Below are 12,352 nucleotides of genomic sequence, written 5' to 3' on the forward strand. Positions count from 1 at the left end.
TTTAAGCGTTGAATGGGTTCTAACTCTAATGCCTCTGATTGGTCATTGCGTTCAGTAAATCAACAGGTATGTATCTGATTGGCTACATTGCTGAACGCTGTAAAAACTGCAACGGTTCTTGAACTGCACCTTCACTTACATTGTCCTTTTCTTCATTTTCCCCAATATCTCTGTCTATCTCTTGTGTATATGTGTGTGTTTTTCTTGTACCTGTCACTTCTTCACCAGCAGGTCTGCTGTTATGAACAGAACTGTGTCCACCTAGTTGCAAAACAATCACCTCATTGTAATTTGTTTGCACAGAATGTTGTTATTTATCTTAAAATGGGGTGCTCCTAGCAGTTTAATACTCTGCTAAATTAACAGACAAAACTATAAGGTATTATATTTGGGGATACGTGGCATTAATTGTTGGACAGCTTGTTCTCTCTCTTACACACACAAAGACTTTATCAATAAAATAGTTTTGGGAAAGCCGGTCATACACAAGTAATTCACATCCACAAACTCTCTTCTGCTCTCTCTCTCTTCTGTAACTGCATAGCCTACGGCTCAATCCTCCATTACATCTAAAATTTATGTAACAGAGTTTTGGTTAAAACATTCGTAAGTAGTTGTTTCATTATCATATTGGGCTATAATTTTCAATACTAAAGACAGAATATCTCCATTTAAATCCATGCACACACTATATTTCCTTACGGTGTGTGTCCGCTGTTGCAGCACGAGAACTGCGTTCAGTGCCGCTGAAAACACAGAGCGTGAGTGGCAATGAGCGGAGTTTTCTCGCTGCAGTGAGCAGACACATGCACTCAGTCAATGATGGGCGGGAAAAGGTAGAATGACAGAAGTTATAATGCACCAGTTACAAATAATCAAGTATTTCGTACAACAGTATGGGACTTCATTAAAGGGGAAGACACATGACAATAGATTACGGACTTGTGAAGCAACAAAACAAGTGGGTATACTGAGGGTATATGCAAATATTGATCCTTAGAAGTCGTAATACGCAAACAGCCTGGGGAAAAAGTAAGCATACACCGTATACTTGCATATGGCCCTGACTACGTCACTGAACCCAATTGACAGTTCTTCATTGAGGTACTCCAAACCAAATAGCACTGTTGACCCTGGTGACCCTCACGACACAAGGCTTCCTACTCATCCACTGGAAACTTGCTTAGTACTCAACCAAATGTAGAATCTGCCAAGACAGAAAGCCACCCAACCGGTGACACCCATCAAAACGTCAAACTAAAGCAAACCAGCTAAGTAACGTAGCAGTTCATAACCACTGCTTAGTTTTGAACTCTGTAATCTGCCCTGACCTGTCGTTTTTTATTAGACCTTGCAGAACTGATGGAGGTATTGCTGCCTTCAAGTCATATTGGAATGATCTTATTTGTGAGATGAGTGCACACAAACACTAGAGTCATCATTTCCAGTTTGTGAAAAAAAAAAAAAAAAAAATCTGAGATTGTCTTTAAGCTCTGATTTTCTAATTTGGTTGAATGTAAACTAATGAATGATCATGGTAGCTTATAATTAAGTTTAATTGTGAATACTTACTCTACAACTCAATTTGACAGGTTTTGTGATCTATTGATGAAGAGTGATAAAGATTGCATTTATATATTTAGATATAAATATATATATATATATATATATATATATATATATATATATATATATATATATATATATATATATAATATATATATATATATATATATGTGTGTTAACCCAATTCCAGTCCTCGTGTCCCCCTGCTCTGCACATTTTGTATATTTCTCTTAAGGCTTCAGACGTGTGTTCTATTCGAATGCAAAGTGGACATCACGGGATATTCTGCCATGATTCTAGTTCGAAGAGAACTTACATGTTCCATTCAAAGTGCATTGAAGTGTGCGAGATGTGAATTTAAATTGTATTTATTTACAGAGGTATATGATTTCACACTTGTGTAAAGACGCTGCGCAGCGCAAATCCGTGAATTAATGTTCCGAAGTGAGTTAAACTTCAACAGATTTCCCCTGCTCAGGGAGTAGGGAGCAAGAACACTGTTTAGGGACCATGTCAATGGGAACACAGTTCATGCATGGAGCTCACTTCTAACAAGCTGATTATCTGAATCAGGTGTGTTAACACAGAGAGACATCCAAAAAATGCAGAGCTAGGGGGCGCGAGAACCGGAATTGAGAACCGCTGGTGTAGAGTAGCACTTGTTGTTTGTTGTTTCTCTGATTAAAAATGCAGACATGGTTTTATGTTTGCGTGGCACGATGCAACGCAACGTGTAAAAACACATAAGTTATTATAATCCGTAATTATGTCCCCACTGGATGCAACATATTATGGAAGCTCATGGGAAGCAAAATTCATTTTGAAATGTAATTTGCAAAATGGCAATTCAATATGTAAAATGGCAATGCATTTCTTTATTTAAATTTACATTTTCCCATACATATGTGCAACGTTTAGTGCAAAATGAAAATGAAAATTCAATTATATGTTACATTTGCCATTTCCTACACTAGTTTTAATATGTAAATTAAAAACATTGTAACGTTTTATAAGTTGCAATTAAAATGAAATTTTATTACCCAGATTGATTAGATATGTTTAACATGTCCAAGCAAAAACTGTAGCAAAATTATCATTTAAATATAATTTTACCTAAATGCATTTAGACTTAGATTTAGATAATTGTAGCTAAAAGCAATGTGAATTTTAAAATGCATTTTGAGCCAAAGGTGCAGCAAAATGGTTGCAAAAAATGTGATTTAAATGTCTTTTATTTTTCTTAAATGCATTGACACTTACACTTAAGATGTTTGAATTGCATTTTCATTAAATACCCCGCGATAATGTTGGAAAATGTACATTTAAGTACGCTTTTCAGACCGATGAGCTTTGTAAATAACGACACCTTTCAGAAAGGCGGGGCATAGAGGAGAAACAATAATGTACAGTATGTGGAAAATAATGTGTTTTTTTATTTTTTTTACCTTAAACCACATAAACACATTTCATTAAACCAAATACACAACATAATGTTCATTTTAGCAACATCATATGACCCCTTTAAGTCATGCTTGTCATAGAAGAGGTGTATTCAATCTATCGTATGTATGACTGGCATTTTAAATAAATTAAGAGAATTTTAAATAAATTAATAGATCTAAATAAATAAGATGAATAAATTAATATCCACATCCATTATTATTATTATTATTCGTATTATTATTATTATTAATCACCTTAGTACGCACACCTTCGTAGGACAGCACATCAGACAAAACTCACAGCTCACAAAATTTCATCATCATACACTTTGAGCCAAAGGAGGGCATACAGTCCAGTACTTTGTGACTACAGAGGCAATAAAGGTTAAAATTAGCTGCTCTGGCCACCATCTGCACTGCTTCAGTGAACTGTAGGACCTTCAAGTGCTGTCAGGTTTCACTGCCGAGTGGGTTTATGTCAGGTTTGTGCTAACTCTATTTGGTTCTGCTCAGAGAACTGATAATTTGCCATTAATGCTCCACTGTTACTGGCCATAATGATGGCATCATTAATGCAGCTAGAAATGGAATATAAAATCTAAAATTTGAGCTGGTGGGTGGGGAAGTGGACAGCTGTATTCGGCAGAGCTGACTGCATATAAAACCCATCCAAGCGTCAATCCAGCACTCTCACTTTCAGACTACAGAAAGATTACAGATTGTAGGGGCTGTTCAAGAGGTTTGCTGATGACCGATAAATGTTTTCCATAATTGCTCATTCTCGATGAGTATCAACACCCTGTGAAGTGTCTCAAATGTGTCCGTGATTGGTGATGACTAGTGCTCTGGAGCAGATGCGTTATTAAATATGAAGCTGCAGCTGTCTGACAGCCTGCCGCTGTTCTGCATTTGACAGTTCTGATCAGGGTTTGAACACTGAGGACTTTTGCAATGGTGCTTTCAGTGAAAACCCATTTCAATGTAGATCAACATGTCAAAGGTGCCTATACTTGCAGAACTTTTGGTTTGTTTGGTCTAAACCGGGCAACTCTGGCGGTCAAGATCTTTTGCAAAGTCCTAAAGACCTTGATTAGCTTGTTCAAGTGTATTTGGAGCTAAACTTAATCTAAACTAATCAGCTTCTTGCTTCTTGCTTGTTGGCAATGCTACATATTGTTTTTTTTTTTTTTTTTTTTTTTTTTTTTTTTGGAAGAAGGCTGGACAGAGAGATGCTGGGGGGTTGATGAGTTTTTATGAGTCATGAATTTTTAATAAGTCTATCATTGTGGTTGAAAGAACAGGTGGCCCCATCTGGTGTAGAACTGCATCTCATTAAAAACACCAAAAATTATTGCAGGATGAATCCATGTCATCAGGCTCTGACCCGGATGATATCATGGAGTGAGCATTATGATTATGATTTAGCTCATCACTGGTATTGGGGAAACAACGTTGAATTTGCTAAGCTACAAGCTCATAATGTAAAAATTGTAAAATGAAACTGAAAAACTTAATCAGATTTTGCAACTCTACATATGAAAAAGCGAAAGCACATTATAGAAGAGTGGAAACAAGAGACTGCCTGGTTGCTCGCCTTGGCCTCAGTGTACCTTTATGCCAACAATTTGTCTTATTTATGTCTGTTTTTATTTGTCCTAAGGAACTGTAAGTTAAATATCTTAGACAAAGTCTAATTTAATACCTCAATTATATATAAATGAGAACTCCATTTAGTCCATGAGCTACGGCAGACCAACCACTGAGCGATAACATTTTCCTCTGGGTGTATTTATTCTGGAGAATGTTTAATTATTGTGTCTATCCATGTTTGAGAGAATTTGCTGTTGTCTTACCTTTAGAAACAGCAACAGATGATATTTCATCTCATTCAGTGGGGCATGAAGGAGGACATGGCTGTTAGAAATGTCAGTTTTCACAGTCCTGTCCAGAAAAGAGACAACAGCTGTCAAACAGTCCATCTGAAGAAAAACAGGGCTATAACTACAGTTGATACTGTGGAAATAACTGTTATTTCACAGCAGAGAAATGCTAGCATCCTCTATCCAAGCCTGTAGCTCTAACAGATAAGAGTAAAGTGTGTTGTCGGCGCCAATAGCCTTGTGGGCAGTGCACTGTCATATAGCGCTGTTGCGCTCCGGCGTCCTGAGTTCAAGTCCCGGCTTGTGGACCTTTCCCAATCCCGCCTGCCCTCTCTCATCTACTTTGCTTCCTGTCGCTACTATACTGTCCTATCAAAATAAAAATGGCAAAAAATAAATCTTTAAAAAAGTGTGTCATTCAGGTGTTTTTATTTAATTTTTTTCCTCACTTTCAGTAAGCCCAAAGGTTCCAGACTCTCTGGACAGTTTTCATCTGACCCAATAAAGTTTCCCAACAGACTAATCTTTCTGAGCATATGATTCATTTTAATCTGCAGGCATGGATGAAGAGGTTCTGTGGAGTTGCTGTACTATTAAAGATTAATGAACCCAATTTGCAAAACTGACCTTTTGCGGTCAGATTGTGTGGAGCGTAAAGCTTCTTAATGCCTTCAGCTTAAGTATAGTGCCGCAGATAAGACCCACAGAGAGAAAAACACAAGATGAACTAACTTTAAGTGTTCCTTTTCTCTGATCAGTTCAAAGACATTTCAGAGGAAGGAAAAGAGTGGACTGATGAGTTTAACAGTTTTACGCAAACACACTCTGGCATTCAGAAATGTAGCTTACATTCTCTGAACCCTGAACGCTGCCCACATTCACACTAAAAATAAGTTAAGACCACAGAGTGTATGTGTTGCTAAATATGGACAGTTTAGTCTCATAAAAGAAAAAGAACATAATGATCAGATGCGGCTTTGCATACATTACACTTTCAAAATAAAAGCCTTTAAAAGTCACAAAACAAGTTCCTAATGAATTTTTTTTTTTTTTTTTTTTTGCCATAATGTACACAGATTAACCATGAACTAGGATTAAGGAATGTGTATTAAGAAAATAAAAAGGGTTTAATTTGATTTCATGTTGACTTGAAATAAAGCACAAAGGCTGGTTTGCATTGATTTCAAGTGTTATTGTAGTGTTTATCTCATCAGACAGCATGAGAGTGGGTTTTAGAGGGAAGGCTTCATGCTGGGCTCTGAAGTCAAAGCTATAATTTAGAGTTAGCAGCGTAGCAGAAGAGCTGATCTGAGAAAGACGTCTGCTTTCACACTGGCAGGATTGATTACTGCTCTGTGTGTTTGATATTAGAGGGAGAATGTGTGTGTGTGTGTGTGTGTGTGTGTGTGTGTGTGTGTGTGTGTGTGTGTGTGTGTGTGTGGTGCAGCACATGGAGAAAGCATCAGTTTAGTTTACTTCAGAAGAGTGTTGAGTAGGGGCACTTTTAAGGAAACTGTTGGATAGATAATCTGGTTGCCTGAAGCTTTTTGGGATCCATTACTGAACTGCTGCTGTTTGCTGCTTTTATATTTCTGTATGTGTCATCTTTGACCGTCGGCTACATCATATCAAACCGATTGTTCAATCTGACAGCCAGTAACTTAATATTCCAACCTTTCTGCATTTTATAGTGGTGCTTGCTAGACAGTATCAGTATTACTGTTGTTTATACTGAGATGATTATGGATTTGAACAAAACCCAATTGTAAGTATTAAACTTCTGGCACATAACTTGTCTCGCACCATTTGTGCTACAGAAGTGAATAATACCTCAAATTGTGCAGCTTGTTCAGGAGGGGTGTGCAATTTTTGCCTGACAGACCATACAACAGCTGCAAAAATCCCATAGACTTACACTGAAGGAAGAACCAGAGTCATATCTAGACACCAGAATATCATATAGACTTGGGGTTGGAAACTTTTGACCTTGACCAGTAAGCAATCATGTGGTAACCGCCCAGAACAAACTAGCAAGCAACCTAATAATGCCATAATAATTGCATAGCAATGAGCTAAAAATGCCATAACAACCATAAAGTAACACTCTGACAGCCACCCACCACAACAACCCAGGGGTGTGTCGACAAGGGTGGCAGGTGGGAACTGGCACCCTAAAAATAAGCTTTACCACCCCAAAGCAGAGTAATGGGATTGGAGTGCAGTGAGAGCGGAGCGAGCAGTGGAGCAGCAAGATTTTGAATGAAGAGAGGATTTTTTGAAAGTCTGAGAATTGTGGTTTTCCTTTGCCCCGAGAGGGCTCCACTACTGCTCCATCACGAGCACAATTAATGCCAACAGCCCATAATATAAGTGCATATTTGCAAGAATTCACGCAATAAAAACCATTAACTAGCTTGACACTGATGGATAACTCAAATCAGATAGAAGCTAGTTGCTTAGAATCAGAAAAGTTATCGTGAAAATTTATTTGTGTTTTTAAGTAATTAAAACCCACAGCTTACTATTAACGTTGCACAGACGGGTAGAACTAATTCACACGCAGTCGCGCTCTTACAAATGCATTCAAATTACGTGCTTCTGTATCTGATTTAATGACTGATAAAATAACTGATAAAAAATTACTGTTATTTTCATTCTTCCAAACAAAATTTGTGCTGCAAAAATCAACAATGACAGATTTAACTTTTTAATGCTGAGCTTACTGACATTTCGCTGAAAATCGCCATTTTGAATTCAGAATCATTTGTGTGATTCATGCATGCAATGAGTTTTTGAAACCTATTCATACTTAATTAGGGTGGCCATATGCGCCGTTCATATGGGACACATCCCGGCCAGGATTTTAATAGTGCCTAAAATATCCAGGTTTTGGCTGTTTGCACTGTGCAGGTCGATCGTGTGACATTTACAAGAGCTATAGAGAGCAGAGCAGACGGCTCCTTATGTTTTTGAATTGCTCTCGCACCTACTTTTGTGTATTTTTGATCGGTGCACAGTGACGCTTCAAGTCAAACGAACGAACGAACAAACACCTGAACATATTTGCATCACTTTAAACATTCCCTGTAGATCTCACCTTCTCACACGCAGCCCCACGATTGGTCGATTATTTACAATATCTGCATGTTATTGGTCAAACTGCTTTGGATGTTTTAGGCAATATTAAAATCATGGCCAGAACATGTCCCGTATGAATGGCACATATGGCCACCCTATACTTAAGTACAAAACAGCGCTGAACTTTGACAAAAGGTGACTTTTTTATGTTAAATTAGTGATTTTCTAAATTCTAAATATAAATGGAAAAGCAAAACGTGAAAGTAACTATATTGGAAATGACAAATAAACCAATGAGTGATCCTCTGCAGCCATCTACTGGTCATAGTGGTAATATCATGTCATTTTCATTTTAATGCTTGTTTTTAGCTAGGCGGCACTGCAGAATTTTCTAGTGATGGGACAATTGATACCGAGGCTCCAATGCTCCGACAGTTTTCGAAGCACTATTGTATCACACACTGTGCCGATGCTTGTATCGAAATGACAATACCATGTGACTGATGACGATTGAAGCTTCGAACGTCATGCAGTATCAGAAGGTCGAGACAGCTGGTTTAAAAAACTCTGCGCTTTGCATGACTCTTGTGTTTGACTTTACATTGACTTGGTTGTGTGTGTGTGCACTCATTTAGGATTCAGTAGAATAGTTTAGAATAACCTCAACACCAGACAGAAACTGAAAGCACATCACACCTCTATTGCATTTTATGATGTTCTATAGCTGGGGTCTCAGAGACCCCGAATAGCTCACCCAAAATATTTTTGCTACTACTCACGTCAATTATTAATTATAATCACACACTTGTATATTTTATATTATTGATCAGTATGTGACCGGACTATGCATGACACGAGTTGGCACAGATTAAAAACCTTTTCAAACCATCCTCTGCTCTGTGATGTTTTGCTAGATTTTGTGGAGAAACCAAGTGTGACCATCAGATGTTGCTAATGCGCACTGTGTTTATAAGCTTCGAGTAATGAACCGTTTTTCGGCACAATTTCATGAAAGCCTCAAACGGTTCAGAAAGCCTTGGTTTTCCATCACTAGAATTATCTACATGATTTTAAAAAATGAAATATTTAAAGTGAATTTTACATTTAATTTTACCATTTCTTTTCTAGTCCATTAATCATTAATGGAATGACAGCCTACTGGATAATCATCAGTGTTTGCAATTAAACATTTTGGCATTAAATTCATTTTGGATTTATCTATTTTTAGAGATTACACCAAAAGATTTTTTCTTTTTTTTTGCGACAGGAAGGTTGCGATGCGTTTTGCAAGGACAAAACATTTTCCATGGTATCCTCTTAAGTGCCTTGAAGTACTTTATGATGCATACAGCAAACATTCAGTACCATGGGAAATGTAGCTGTACCATGTTACTGCCATCAGATATCATCCCCGTTGGATTCATCTTACCGTTAAATTGTTCAGGCAGTGTTATTCGGAATGAAAAATGGTATTACCATGTTTTTTGTACATGTGCAATGGTAGTACATTGGTATTCTTTGAAGTGCCTTGGATTACCATGTAAAACCCATTGTCCATAAATATGGCACCACAGTAGAAAACCCATATTTCCCCTCACTAATGGCACCTTCTGTAAATGCTGTTGCATGGCAACCAAAAGAGGGAACAATTTCTTTAGAGGAGTTCTTCAGGCTGATCATGAGGATGTGCAGAATAACTTTGGAAACTAGTTTGAAGCATCTGCACTACAGGAAACCAGGATTAGGAGAGGCCTGGTCTAAATTCAGTGTATGTGTTCAGGTTGTAATGTTGTTAGCATTTTTTTTGTCTTTGTGTTGGCTCTTTGGGAGAGTGATGTCATTCTACACTGCAAAGAGCTCTGAAAAGCCTCCAGTAAGTTGGGTCAAGTCGAGTTGAGTTTGTCTCCTCTGCTCTTCTGTTTGTCCTCAGTTGCAGTTCAGAGCTGATTTCACAGTTTTCCTTTGAGTGCCACTGAAAGAGGGCAGATTCTTTCCTGCCCACAAACTCTCACACCGAACTGCATGGCAATCCTGGGAAAATCCAAACCTTTTGGCATCCCAACAACCGCACCAGACTGGACTTGCACATACACATAGAGCTGAGGGATGGTTTGTAAGTGTGTCCTCTGCCCGGCACGGTCTATGTTTGCTTTCTGTGGATGTATACAGCTATTGTTCTCTCTATGAGGCCTGACCCTGCCAGATGATGGAGAAGATAGAGAACCTTCTTTTCTGTTAAAAGACAAGTGGCCTCACTAGCACAGGCTGGCGTCCTGCCGGGTATGGCCCACGAGAGAGAGAAGAGGGCAGCCGTGCCAGGCTGTTTCATCCTCTGTGCCAACTAAAGCGAGTACCAGCCGCAAACAGTCCTAAGAGCTCTGTTGTGTGCTGGACGCTGGACTCCAAACTCTTCACAATCATAAACAGGCTCAAGCTGAACTTTATGAATGGTTTATGAACTTCAACTAAACACAGCACAAACAGTCTGAGTCTTGAATATGGGGTGGTTTGGCTCCCATCAGAGGGTTCTTTTCTCTCATTTAGAGGGTAATCTAAAGAAAGGACACAGCTGTGACCCTCTACTGGACCCTGGCATCATTTCTGAGCTGTGGACATGATATTTTGAATGTAAAGGACAAAAGAATGAGAGTACAGGCATTAAGAGAGATCATGCATTCATGTCATACACATATTACACATCAGTGCTTTCATCCATCGACATATGCATGTACATATGGGGTGATTTGTTTGCCATGGTATATTCCATATTTCTCTTTAGTTTTATCTCTCAAAAATTATTGTTTAGAGCCGCTCCCACCATATGAACCATATGTTTAGGTCTTTATCTGAGAACCATTGTACCCCTACTTTGTACATATTTAATAATTAAAAAAAAAACAACGTGGAAGAGCTTGTATAGAATTATGTTTTGCTTCAGGCAAGTGTAAACTTTTTCTCAGAAGTTCCTCCTAAAATTACAATTGTAGGAATTAAGCAAAAGTCTCAATTTGCTTCTAGACTAGAACTAGGGGAAACAATTGAGATATTATGGAGATAATTGTTTTTTCCTCCTGGTTCTAATATGCCTGGAGACTCTGCAATTTACTGTTTCACATGCCAGTCATCAGACTAGCGATTCCCTCTCTCTCACTCTCTCTCTCTCTGTTTGATTGGGTTCCAGTTCTGTTCTGAATAAGGGCTTAGAGAACTCTGTTTCCCACAAGTGAACAAAAGCAGTGACAGACAGAATGGAGCGGCTCAGAGAGGGAGGAGAACAGAGCGATGAAGAAACACCCTCAGTCTGTAGGAACTAATCAGACTCTCATTTAGCAAACGCAGGCATTCCTGTTGATGAAAGGATAGGAGATGTAAGGCGGGATGGGGTCGGACTCAGCTCTTACAACAGCAGAACAACAGCAGGCCGACTCCATTATCCACTGTACGGCCTCATTAACCAGTGCTCCACACACACTCAACACACGTAACAAATAAGAACTAACACAGACTCAACCCTCAAATACACACAACTCACTATTGTGACTCTGCTTAGTACACCGCTCTCTTGAATACTTGATTCTGATTGGTCAATTGTTGCAGAGTGCACTCAAATACTTTTGTATAACTGCATAATTGACTTTTGTCCCAGTCAGTCTGTCATTATCACATTTAAACCCTGCCAGGGTGATCAGGACCCCAGTGAGAAGCAGTTACATTTTTTTTTTTATTTTTTTTTTATGTGTTTATAGTTGTACAGTAACAAAACCGTGGTACAGGTGTCCCATAACAGTATACACAGTCATCCATCATACAGTCCATCATACAGTTATACAATGATAGTTCAAGGGTTGAATGAAGGGCAATAGCACCAGTCCAAACAAAAATCAAGAAATAAAGACAATCAACATACTTTCTCAAGGAAATTCCAAAGAGGGGACCAAACACGGCAAAAGTCATTAGACTTCCGGTGTAAATCACAGGTTAGTTTTTCTAAAGGTAGATATGTGGCAACTTGACTCAACCACATATTGACGGAAGGGACATGACGAGTGGACCACAACAAAAGTATACATTTTCTCGCCAAAAAGGTACAGAAATGTAACACACATTCTTGATCGTGGTTGAGATGTTCAAGAGATAGATACTTGGGGATAAAGCAAAAGATTTACCAATAATCTTCTGAACAGCTTTATGTATCTCTTTCCAGTAAGTCTTGATCATATCACAGTCCCAAAACACATGCATGACCGTACCAATATTAGACTTACATTTGAAACACAGTTGGGAAGCATTAGGAAAGATCTTGTGGAGGCGAACCGGCATTAAATAAGTCCTGTAAATGAACTTGAAGCTTTGCTCATGGTTTGATATTGATGCGTCTCTAAAGTA

General features: G+C 38.4%; 1 protein-coding gene across 1 annotated transcript in view; it reads right to left on the bottom strand.

The window, feature by feature from the left end:
• LOC109110051 (semaphorin-6D-like) overlaps nucleotides 1–12,352 on the bottom strand; it is a 128,942-nt gene that overhangs the window by 86,012 nt on the left and 30,578 nt on the right. Inside the window, exon 2 of the mRNA XM_042774951.1 lies at nucleotides 4,862–4,949. The gene's annotated coding sequence lies outside the window, so the exon portion shown is untranslated. The remainder of the gene's footprint in view (nucleotides 1–4,861; nucleotides 4,950–12,352) is intronic.

The sequence above is a fragment of the Cyprinus carpio genome, chromosome A18 (assembly GCF_018340385.1).
Source record: "Cyprinus carpio isolate SPL01 chromosome A18, ASM1834038v1, whole genome shotgun sequence".
Classification (NCBI taxonomy): domain Eukaryota; kingdom Metazoa; phylum Chordata; class Actinopteri; order Cypriniformes; family Cyprinidae; genus Cyprinus; species Cyprinus carpio.